Here is a 13,136-nt window from a genome sequence, read left to right as displayed (position 1 = left end):
GCTTTTCATTTCTGCCTTTGTGTCTGGCACTCAGGCCCTGGCTGGCACAGTCTTAAGCCACTGCGGGGTCAGGCGGAACACAGAAGCACATTCATGAGCAGATCAAGTTTATGGGAGAATCCACTCCTCCTCTGCTCCCCCCTCCCTTCATTTCCATATGAATTGTTAATAAAATCGCAAACCACCACAAGTGTGCTCTCCCATCAGTGAGTGAAGTCAAGCAGAGGAAACCTTGGTTGAGAAAAAAAAATGAGAAAGAGAAAAAGAAAGAAAGGGGCGGGGGGGGGGGGTTGGGCTCATCCTTGGGTTGAATAGGATCAGCAGCTCATGCAGCCCTAGCACAAGCAGACTAGCCACTGTCATCTTTTACATGGCACAGACATGTAACCTCTCCCTCACCTAAACCCCCGCCGACAGCTCTGCTTTTGAAAGGAGCACTATGCAAAGCTGCCCGATCCCAAAACACGGCAGTGGGTCTGTTGAGGAGGGGGGGGGGCGCCATGGACCACATGGCGCAGGGCACGGTGAAACATGTGCAAAACGCTAATTGTTCCATTGGCACTCTCACCGCCAATCTAAATTGTCAAATGAATTCTCCTTTTGGCTGCAGAGAAGGCAGACATGCCCAGGGAATACAATTCAGAATCGGCTCACACAAAGCTATGCCTCATAACCTCCTCCAAACACACACATAAACACACATAGCCATGCATAATATCAATCAAATAGAAGTAATGGTGCCTCTGAAGTAATGGTTGAGAGAGGATGATTGGATGCAAATAGAACTGCCCCCACTCACAAAACACTTCCTGCCCCACACCCCATCTGAGGAAGAGGAGAGGAAGAGGAGAGGAAGAGGAAAGGCTGGAAGCTGCCACTCTCAGAGCGATGCTTTGCTTTCTTTTCCAGTCATGTTTCCTTCTCACCCCCACCTCTGCCAAACACGACCATGGCAAAAAAATATCACTGGAGAATGAGGAGACAGAGGAGCAGTGGAAAAACACAGTGCGGAGGAAGACAATGATCCCGACAGAGAGACAGCGACAAAGAGCAGAGGGACCCGGAGCGAGGAAGCCCAGCGCCTTGACTCTAATTACCAGCGCCCTGACCCCCACCCCGCCGACTCACCCTGTCAGATTGGGACAGGCCAGAGAGCTGACCCTGAGCGGGCCCACACGCACGTGTCTTCTGACCCCGCCACACTTTCCCAGGGCTCTGCCGACCGCCAACCATTGATCCCAACCCCCACCCTCGGGTTCTCTCTACGTCACCCTCCCCAACCTCCAGCCTTAACCTGACGCCTGACACCGCCTGTCTCTCCCTGACACCCATAACAACAGCCACAGCAGCAGCAGCATTTCAAACGAGCCCAAAGACATCAGCTGATCAGCACAGAGGTGAGAACAGGGAGGGGCTGGTGGAGGAGGAGGGGACATGGGATTGGACAGAGAGAATCCCCTCACTGTCTCAATTCTCCAATCAGATGTGTTTGTAAGAGTTTGTCGTCATCCGTAGTAAAGGACTACCTGGCTACTGCTAGCTTTTAGTAAATGGCCCCCTCTGTGCTCCTCTTCATCCATAAAGGAGCAATCTTTATCATATGTGCCCACGACCCCACGTACACAGCAGATCATATTAAAAGCTTTGTGGAAATAAAGAAATGTTGCTATTTTATCATTAGTAACATATTTTTCTAGTTTATAGACAGTGTTCATAACACATGCTATATAACATATATAGCAGAACATACTGTATATGTCCATGCCACCTAAATGTGCAACTTGACAAGCTACTGGCATATACAAACTGCCAGTTGCAGTGCAAATATCGTGAGCTGATGCACACATACTTTTTCACAAGGCATCTCCATCTCAGATGATACCTGCCTTGCTGCACCCCATTTTCCACATTCTGCACCTACGGGCATTTGTTTTGAGTTGCTGCCACAAGACCATAAACCTAATCTAAACACAAGTTAAAGGAGAGACAGACTCCCTGGCGATCTCTGACAAGAGTGAGGGACATAAATATTCTGCTTCAAATGAACTGCAGCACCAAGGGGGAGACTGCAAACAAGGCTCCAGTCTAATCACCATACGTGTAAATCTGCCCCTGCTGTAAATTAAACTAGCTAAGCTCGCCCGCCCCACTCCTCAGCAGCAATAAGGTCCGCACACACTGAAGTCATCTGGCTGCAGCCTGCATTTTTTGGAGTCCATGATTTGCAGGCACACTGAACTGGCCTGAATGCCTTGTGAAGTGGCATGGGCGGTAGCTACAGCGGGCTTGGAGCACTTCAGGCATGTTTGTGGAGACAGAGAGGAAATATTCATTACTGCAGACAGACAGAGAGGGAGATTAAAATATATATTAAAAGAGAGAACGTCTCCCTCATCATCACTGCTTTGATTTGCTTCAATTTTGCAACATAGTGTGTACATTCAACTATTTTTTGCACATGGCCCAACACATACATGCATACATACACAGGCAACTTTCGTATGAAAGGTCAGTCAGTTCAGTTGCTCACTAGCTAACTACCAACCAAGTTAGATTTAAATTCCTTGCTTTGATTTCGTAAGACACACTCTGTTCCATCATGTCACATCATGTGATGTTCTAATCCAACACACACACACACACACACACACACACACACACACACACACACACACACACACACACACACACACACACACACAGGCTGCAGAGACTGCACTGCATGACCCTTATGACTGTATTCTAACGTTGTTGTTTTTTTTTTCTAACAGAAGTCATCTGGTCCTGTAACTTAAGGGATGAGCACCATTTTGAAATAAAAGTCTTCTTCCAAACTCTTCCAACCCTAACGGTCACTTCAGATCTGTATAGCATGAAGCACTCCCACCTAAATGAAAGTCTGTGCTGGCTTTACAGAATAGGAAGACTTGGGTGCCAAAGCAACAAGCTTTCCTGTGCAAAGGTTACTCTGTAGCAATGGAATCTAGTATGCAAGTACTTCAAGGATTAGAAGTCAATATATATATATTTATATATTATATTATATATTCCTGTAGCAATGGAATCTAGTATGCAAGTACTTCAAGGATTAGAAGTCAATATATATATATATATATATATATATATATATATATATATATATTTTGTTAGCTTTTTCAAAGCTAGAATAGCATCTCAAATGTGCTGATTTTTCTGACACTGTTCCCACCCTCATGCCACACAGAGTTGTGCTGCATTAAGAGTCTGTGCGAGTCCTCCGCTAACCCCAGCAGAAACACTCCTCATCTGCTCACCCCTCAGCAAGTTGGACCCCCGCCCTGAGTCACACAGCACTGCTGAAGCCAGCGGCTGGATTTGGACCACTGTGAGCCCACAGTAAATCTCATCCAGACGTCTGCAGACAGAGCTGTTTATTCCATGAGAGGAAGAAAATGAATTCCTTAAAACTCAATGCACAGTATCCGCATGGCAGAGCCTTGCTCAGAGCAGAAGGCACCCACACCCACACTCACATAGCCAAGAGTCTTCTTAAACATCCCTTATCCATCAACACGTCAATGCAACTCTCTCCTCATATAAACCCACACTTGGGATATACATTTACACATTATAGGAGGTATATTCTAGAAAAAAGGTATGGTACAATGATAAGAGTAGCAACTCCCAGCAGCACACTCTCATTTTCACAAGTCAACTTGACTTAACATCTGAAGTTATTGCGAGCAGCTGGGTGCCTGGCCTTGAGGAGGGGTACTGGCCTGTGGACATTTCTGTCAGCTAGACAAACACAGAAGGAGAGCATGACATCAGCACTCTGTCATTTGGAAGATCTATTCAAGGATTACAGACTGAGGCTGAGCTCCAGCCTCCAGCAGGCTTATTCCACTGCAACTCTAGCTGTGTGTGCACACTCTTTCTCTCTTGCACACACACGCACGCATGCACACATGCATGTACATGCACATGCACACACACACACACGCACACACACATATTCTCTACCATAAAATATACCATATATTTACCATAACTATAGTCTTATACAGACAGGCATGCCACTTTATTACTCCTAAGAAACACACTACACACACAATACCCTCTAGCATTTGATGGGTGTGTCATCTCAGTTTGGCTCCTGATCCAAAATGGAGAGTGATGTTCCATCCCTAGAGCGCTGACCTACAGACCTATCTGATCAACGGCTTAACCATACGAAAATGCTGAATTACCATGGAGCGCTTTGATAATGCTGAGGTTTGTCCTGACACATCAGAGGAATAAGACTGTGATTTGTCAAATAGAATAGAATGCCTTTATTGTCATTGCGTTTCAGTACAATGAAATATTGATGTTCTGGTCTTTGGAAAGTCCCTGAACACTCAAACAACACATTATGAAACTCCCAACAAAAGTCACCCATGCAAAGAGCATGAAAGGGTTACTCTGCAAGGGCCATTTCCAGCATTCCTCTTCTTCCCTCTTTTGTGAAGGCAGAAAGCGTTGTCTTTCTCACAAAGTGAAGGCTAATTAAACTTCACCAACTGACCACATTGACAAGGCGTTATGTTGTTGTTTCATTTACTTATTTTGAATTCGCTCTATAAGGCAAGCGCCATGTCTATGCACTGGCAGGATTAATAGGGTCTTACACTCTTAGCAGCAGCAGATTGGTCAATATGAAACCAGACAACGAATTACTTCACACTGAGGCTAACTCCCACGGCTATAGGCTAGGCTTGATGAGCACAATGGCAGAAGACAATATTAAGTTTCCTCTTCCCTGCTTTCTTTATTGCTTTTAAACCTATTTCCAAAGGCCTCTTTGACACCCTCCCAACACTTTACAGGGTTTCCTCTTTGTCTGTTCTGAAAAGGCCAAGTTCCTGTATTTAACGTCTCGTTCTATGTACATCTCTCAACACCCACCAACTACTTTGTCACTTCTTTTGCTTCATTTTGTGTGCCAAAGAGACACAATTATCGTAGCAAGCCAGGGTCCCTAGCAGCATTTTGAAGCCTCCTTTCAAAATGTTTTAAAAAGATTGTGAATGTGTGCATGTCTGTGTGTCTGAGAGAGTATTCATCACTGCAGTCTAAATAAGTGTCTTTTTGTTAACTAAAATATTACTTTTATTTAGCAGAGCTTCCCAGACTTTGCCAACTCTGTAAATCGTATGCCAGCTGCAGTCCTCACATAGTTGAGGTTAACTGAGTGAGATGCTAAAAGGCAGTAACAGTGGGCCTATGAGGTAAACACTGAGACTGGAGAGTGAAGCTAATACAATATGAGCTAGAAAACCATTCTTAGTCAGCAATGCTTACAAACTACATATCATATACACATCATTTAACCATACCACCTCATCTACCAAATGTCAGAATAAAGATTTCTCATATATTTGGGATCCAACGAGGACTGTAATTTGTAATTGTTAATAAATGCAAAACTCCTATGGAACATTATTAACTTAATGGAGTTGGAAATCTGGTTTCATTGTATGTCACTAACTATTACCTGAATTGAAAAATAACTGCAAAAAAAATAATAAAGCAACACTATGCAGTTTTACTTTGCAACACTATGCTATCACCTTAACTGCTTTTAGCAACATTTTAAAATACATCTGTCATGTATAGGACAGATCAACAAAACTACGGTATCATTACCACACTAGCCATCAAGGTTATGTGCTATGTAGCTGTTTGGTTAGCAACACCCCATGAAAATGTAACAAAAACCTTAAAGTCCCTGTAAAGATAAATAAGTGTTTTGTCACATTACAGAAAATGATGTTATTAACCACTCAGAAAAAATATTATTAAATGAAAACAATATGTTAAGTTAGGCTTTGCAATCATGAAAATTTGAGGGGTATATTCTGCTCTCAAACTGTGTGGGCAGGTCCACTGACTATGCTGAAGCCACACCCAGTCGGATTGAAGCAGCTGCCCCTCTCAACTGCTCTACCACACAGTTCCAACCATACTTCAAACCACCTGATTTTAATTAGCACAACTCTTCAGTCAGATAGATGACATAATCAGTGAAAACACCTGTGTTAAGTGCACAAAATGCATCTTGTGTTAATCTACTGCAGAAAGCAGATTTTCCACAATGCTTAGAACCCCCTCCCCCTTTTGTCTAAAAAAGATACATCTAAAATATGAAAACATGGCAAAAACATAGCAAATACTCAGGACACTCTCAGGTAACTCTTAAGTCAGTAAATCAGCTAATTAGTGATATCGTGTTAAGTGAAAAAGCAGAAGGACTTTATGGCACTTTACCTTTTTGGGGTTTGTCCCTGTTCACTCAACTCTTAAGAGGGGAGTGATTATGCTAAATACCTTGTCCCTACCCCCTTTTAGAGGAAAACAGACAGCTTGGATTGAATAGAAACCACAGGTGCATTTCCCAAAACCATAGTCGCTAACATGTTAGCAACTTAGTTGGTTGGCAATGGGAAATTGCATTGCAACCAACAAAGTTGCTAACTTAGTTAGCAACTATGATTTTGGGAAATGTGGCCCAGAGCGGTAGAGAAAACAGAATGGCGATACTCCCATAAGAGACTGTGGAAAAAGTTGGCAGTGGTTTTCTATGCCTGATTCCAGGTTATGGAGACAGTTTGGAACTGAAAACTACCGATCACTTGGTCAATAGCCAGTGAGCTACTATATTATGCCCTCCATCATCAAATACATACCTCCCTCCATACAGCCATTTAGTTTTATGGAACAGTTTTATGGAACTGCTGATTGTGTGGCGGCAACATCAAAGAGTGTTGCAACTCTCTCTTTCTATAGCTCTGATAGAAATAGTTTTGCAATGGCATAGGGAGAGAAAAAAGCTAATAAATATGAAATCTTTGAGCAATTATGAATAAAAGGAACAAGATAAGCATATGAGAGCTACACTGTGTCTTAACTGCATGCATTGCAAGCAAGCGTTAGCGTCAAACATGAGTAGGCTATATTGGTTTCAATCGGAATGTCCTAATTGGGCACAAGTGTGGTGCAGCATGTCACTTTAAGCAGAACTTTTGTCAAATAACCCGTTTTTATTTTCTTTCTGTCGCTCCCGTTGTTATGCTATTTAGAACGAAAAATATAACACAATAGAACAACATGTTTAACAGATTCCGTGTGGACGGAGACCACTGAAAGGTGCTCTAAGCGATGATGGGTAACGTCACTTCTGTTGACTTTCAAACAAAACAGAGGGCAGCTCGCTACTTCCTCCCCCTCCATCCCGTGCTGCTCCCGTGCAATTGAAACTCTCCTAAACGCGCATCTTGTCTGTGATTTGCTGGAACAGTTTGTTATGTTTTTATGAGCTAGGTTTGCCCAGGTTGTTTTTGTTGCTGTTTTTGGAGCCTGGGCTGTCCACAGAGATTGCATTTTTTTACAGTGTATTCAGGACACAGACAGCTAGCGGTTGTTTAGGTGAACGCGTGGCATTGCTTAGAGCACCTTGCAGTGTGAACGGGGTCCTTGCAGCACCTTGCAGTGTGAACGGGGTCTATAAATTCTACTGTAATACAAGATATTGACAGCACAATAATTCTAAAAGAAGAACAGATAACTGCAATTAAGGCATTTGTCGAGAAGGCATTTCCCCCCCCTGTATCGGTTAAAACATGCTCCAAAATTAAATTGAATTCTGATGAATTCGAGTCTGGCTACAACAGCCTAACTGTAAATGTTAGCTAAGTCAAATTTGTCCTTGATGCTGGGGTATTGGAAGTGAATTAGGTTGATAATGTACATAGGATCAGCATGAGTCAGTTACACACATTTCTTCAAAACTGTTGTGTTAGTAAACAGATTGAATCTCCTGAGATTTCTCTGTATTGCCGGTTGAAATTATGACATTACCACTGCACCCACCGCCCAATAAAATGGAATACTGGAAATGATGATGTCATGTTTAATGGTATAACTTCACGGTTCAGTATCACACGGGTTTGAGTCTTCACACGTTTTCAGCAATAGTTATCCAACCTATACAATGTGTTTCCAAAGAAATGTACGATTTTGGTTTATAGGAGCGATAACAGGGGTGGTGGTAGTGTAGTGGTTAAGGAGCTGGGCTAGCATGCCGTAGCCTGAAAAGTTGTGGGTTCAAAACTCAGCTTCCACCATTGTGTCCTTGAGCAAGGCACTTAACCCTGAGTTGCTCCGGGGACGATGGCCTTGTAATATAATTGACATAAATCTGCTAAATTAATAAATGTAAAAGTAACAGCATAGGACTAACGGCAACTACTATAACTACTCTTCAATGTAGCAAAAAATGGACAAAGGCTGAGAAGTTCACGAAGTATACTTTTGGACTCCTCAGTTGTTTCCTCAATTCTCTCCAAAATATGACCAGATCCTGTGAGTTAACATTTTTATTGCGGCCTGCAACAGCACCACAGTCCTCTGCAGTGTTCTGAGATGTTTCAATGCAGACATTAAAGCCAATCACCCCTGATTTATCAGCATTGCAAAGCATTTTGAAACACAAGTCTTTACCAAGGAGACCAACATGCTTGAGTATGCATGAGTTTGAATTTGCCTGAGGCAAACCCAAGCTTAGGCAGTTTGATTGTGTGCGGCTAACCACAGAGAAAAATTACCATTCCACCAACTCAAACAGTTTGTGCCACATGTTGCTCCTCCAAAGCTTCAATATCTGAACTAGAAAAATGCACAATAAATCTAAATACATTACATCCAACTGTGCCAATATTTTCTTCATTTTTTTTTTTTTATCTTTGTTCAGCATTTTTGCTGCCTCATCAGACTTATTAAAATGCTGTTTAAGTTCAGGACAATCTGGGCTTAATATTAGCAACTATCTAAATTTTTCGATGCTCCTCTCGATATATCTCCACACAAGTTGAGGTAAGGCACACAACCTCAGTGGCAGTCTCAAACTCGGCCTCTATTCCTATAATGGTGTTAGAGGCAGTGGTGATGGTGGTCACCACCAAATTGGTCCAGTGGAAAATAACCCTTATGCAGCAGGATTTGTTAAAATTGCAAGGTTGAGATGCGAAAGTATTTAGGCATGCAAGTTCCTCCCCCAAATGACTGGGCAACATACTCTGTACAGTAACTGGTCTTGACTTAAACTGCAGCATAGACAATTTATGAAAAGCGAGAGGCTAGCAGGCCAAACCCTCAACAAATCATAGGGTTCACAGAGGGACAGTGCTGCAATCTGTGGTGAGGGAGGATATCATTAGATTGTTACCCATCAAAGATCATTACGATGTTGGTGTCGGGTGCCCTGTAATTCTCAGGACCAAGGCAAAGTTGGCCATGTTTTCTGATAGAAATGTCACTTTCCTTGAGAACTTAGTGACGAACGATGCCTCAGGCCACATTGGTTAAGGGACAGAGTGATTTCTAATTTCCACTTACACTGCATGGTGGGAACTGTGATGAGTATGAAATCTGCCACCATTCCTCAGAACATAGAGACACTGAACGAGATAAGACATATCAAATGTATATGTTTCAGATAATGAGAAATAGTTATTTCTCCACTTACAATGGACGAAGCACCATAAAGTCTAAAATTGATAATACACAGGGCAACCTATTGAGCAGTGATGTAAGGGATTAACATGATCCATTCCATGTGTTCTGATTGGACAATCACAACCAATTGCCTACTAATGATTTTTTCTCCAGATAAAAATGTGCCTGAACAACATCGCTCAGGCCGTTGCCCAGCAACACTGCTAAAAAAGTTGCCCTGGGTATCGCATTAATGATCTTATCAGTCAGACAGGGGGGATACCCCACAAAGGTTTTTGAAATGAAGAAAACGAATACTAGCTTCAAAGGTACAGTTCTCAAATGAATTGAATTGATTACATTTTCAGTCCTGTAGGACAGCGCAACATACTATTCCAGCTATAATCAACCTCACTGAATTTTTCAGTTCACCTGCACCCACCAGATCCTGTCCTGTCCCACTCCCACATAACTACAAAAATACTGTCCTGTTCCACTTGCATCGTTCACGTTGTTCACATTGTCCTGCTCCATCCATGAAGTCCTGCAGGTGGACACGGATGGATTATAAAAAATACCATGGTGATGTCTGTTTTATTTTGAGCGCCAGATCCAAATGGCTTCGCTTTTGAAATAAATCCGGGTATGTTTACTGGGTACTTGAACTTTTGTGGCACGTGGATTAAAGCAAGCAGTGCTTAAAGCAAGCGGTGAGCGAATACAGGTGATGGCTTACTGGCACTATAATAACTAGCAACTGTACATCTAAATTGAACTGAAACACTCTGTTTGTCTCATTTTCTTTGTTTCAACCGGATCATGGTGTTTCAGAACATTATGTGCTTTCAATGCATGCAAACACAAATAACACTCCAGAATAAAACAACTCTTTCATTTTATACCTTTATATTCTATTTTAGAGTCCCACGAGTCATGTCTACTCCCACACACAAATCAGTTTCTCCTCAGTCACACCCGCAGTCTGCACTCCAAATTAGCCCTGCATCCGAACTCTTCTGCATGGGACCCGTGGGTCCCGCTGTACTGTACGCTATTGCTTCAGAGGAATTAAAGGGATGGGTGTGTTTGATTCGATTGAATCTATTTAAAATATCAACAACCTTTCACAGGATCAAGGACCACAACTTTCAAGTTCACCTTTAAATTCAAGATTTCCACATAGACTTGAGATTTAATAAAAAGTTATTCATATCAAAATCACCTTGAAACATTCAACACAACACAAATACTGTAGTGCTCCAATAAGCCCCCTCCCCAAATGCATAATAATTTTGGATTTCTAAAGCTACAACATGGATAGAGTAGGAGAGAGAAGGGAGACGTGACTGAAGGGACTAATGGGAGAAAAGAGAGAGAGGGCCAGTGGCATCATTATTCTGAAGTGAGGTCATGAGTAATATTGCTACAATGGAAGTGAAGCGGGAGGTTTCTGTGTGGCATCCATCTTAATAGAGCAGGTCCTGCACTGAACACTCTTTCACCAAAGATGGTGGTGGGAGGTGGAGTTGGGTGGTGGTGGTCGGGACCTGGCTCTAAAGTTCTACAGTGGAACAATAAAGTAGCCTGGTATTCTTTTATCTTTACTGGGAACTTAAAAGAGGGGAGAAAGAGAAATATTCTGAAGATCAAAATATTTTTACTAATTGTTTGTTAGTTCATTAGTTAAGTTAGTTTGTTTATTTATCTATCTATTGCCACTGTGAGAAAAACTCTACTGCTCACAGGTGAAATATGTGTTATCAAAAGAGACAGTGGATAATAATTTAATCTGACAACTAAAAGGGGGCTGTATACCTGCCATACTGATTTTACATAAAAACAATGGTTTTATTTTATTCCCCTGAGGCTTGGACCTCAGGACATCCCTCTGACTATGAAAAAGTATCAAAGTTCAGAATATGTCACAAGTCAGAATATGCATAATTTGCCACCTGTACATGAATGTACAGGAACTAAAGTCTGGTAAATAATTAATGCAAAGACTTTAAGGGGAAAACATAGCTAACTATTTATGGCCACTTCCCACATCTGAATATAGTTAGGTAACTCACTGATACTGGTTCTAAGCTGTCTGTGATTTTCTTCACATATATACTTCCACCTGCAGAGCTACATTTTTTTTCTGTTTAAAACAAACAAAATATATATATATATATATATATATATATTTATGCTCTATCGGCAACATAGGTCCTGTGATGTTATGTTCATCCTATATTTTTTTAACACTGGTTTAGTAGAGCTTAAGTAGCCTGTTCATAAAATATAATGATCACTACTGCTGATTTAGATTTGTGTAATTGTTGCAGCGTATTTAATGCTAACTTTTTCCATTTATGTTTTGGCAGTCTTGCCTATTTCATCACAATTTAATAAAACTAATGTGTTTCTCTAAATATTGAAAATCAATGCAGGATTTTGGGTCAAGTTCGAAAGATTCACAAATTTCTTAGAGGACTGGACAAACACATTGCCAAAGTTCTACCTATTCCACTACATGAGGACAAGTGATAGGAAATGGACATATATAAGCTTTGTTAGTTTACAAAAATCCTGACAAAATGGCCTGTATGAACAAATCTTTCCCTCTATCAATTATGCTTCACATAGAGGCTGTCTAGTGATAGGCCGTGAACCTCAGCTTGGTCTGGAATTTCTAACACAAAGCTTTCTTTTCACCATGAACACAGCTCAGTCACAAAGATAAGGCAACCACACTTTGTTTACAGAGGGAGAAAGACAATCCAGGCGCCACAGTCAAGCGGTCCAATGTAAAGAAGCAAGCACGGAGGCTATTCACACAGCATCTGTTCTGCCACATATATCCAAATGCAAACATAAGAGAACAACCAAACCTTATGAGACACTTTCTTTCTGGGTTAAGGACTGTGATCGCACAGACACAGAGAGAGAGAAAGAAAGAGAGAGAGAACGAGGAAAAGGGAGAGCGAGAATAGAGTTAAACTCACCGTAGTTGAGCAACAGTTGAACCATGTGCAGGAAGCACAGAATCCATTTCAGCGAACCCCCTGTGCCATTCCAGTTTTGCGCGATTCAGACAACTCCCTCTCTCTCCAGCCCAAGCTGAAAGCGAACCCCCTCCCTCTCTCCCTCCCTCTCTCCCTCCCTCTCTCTCTCTCTCTCTTCAGCCCAAGCTGAAAGCGAACCCCCTCCCTCTCTCCCTGCCGTGCTGTCCCCCGCCCCCCATCCACGAGGGAATCATTTTCGAGTGCCCATCAGACTGCGAGCCGGCTTTAGCATGGTGCAGCTGTACCCTTGTCCAGTTTTCTTTCTCTCCAGTAAGGTCCCCTAATCCTTTGCAGCACGAAAGCAAAGAAGAAAAAAAGGAGGGAAAAAAGAGAGAGGGGGGGTGCATAAGATCTGGCCTGAAGCAAACAGACAGAAAGAAAGTGAAAAAGAGGGCAGAGAAAAGTATGCACAGCTGCAACCTGAGTTGGGTGATCAGAGGGAGAGGAGCTCCCACCTGGGCCAGGGACAGGCTCGCTACTCTTCCTCTGAGGGGCTGAGGATCGGCTCAGCGACACAGAGGACTGAAAAGGCTGCTATTGAGGGGGAGGAGAGCTGGCGGCTAAGGAAACAGT

At 42.4% G+C, this 13,136-nt stretch overlaps 1 long non-coding RNA gene across 1 annotated transcript in view; it reads right to left on the bottom strand.

The window, feature by feature from the left end:
- Positions 1-12,637, bottom strand: part of LOC143121504 (uncharacterized) — a 41,796-nt gene extending 29,159 nt beyond the window's left edge. The window contains exon 1 of the long non-coding RNA XR_012986504.1: positions 12,504-12,637. This is a non-coding gene — a long non-coding RNA (uncharacterized LOC143121504). The remainder of the gene's footprint in view (positions 1-12,503) is intronic.
- Between the last annotated feature and the right edge of the window lie 499 nt (positions 12,638-13,136).

The sequence above is a fragment of the Alosa pseudoharengus genome, unplaced genomic scaffold (genome assembly GCF_046254945.1).
Source record: "Alosa pseudoharengus isolate Yale_2024_CS ecotype anadromous, Long Island Sound unplaced genomic scaffold, YU_APseudo_1.1 YU_APseudo_1.1_scf_13, whole genome shotgun sequence".
In the NCBI taxonomy this organism is placed as follows: Eukaryota; Metazoa; Chordata; class Actinopteri; order Clupeiformes; family Clupeidae; genus Alosa; species Alosa pseudoharengus.
The sequence above is the reverse complement of the archived record's forward strand: the minus strand, read 5'-3'. Positions and strand labels throughout refer to the sequence as shown.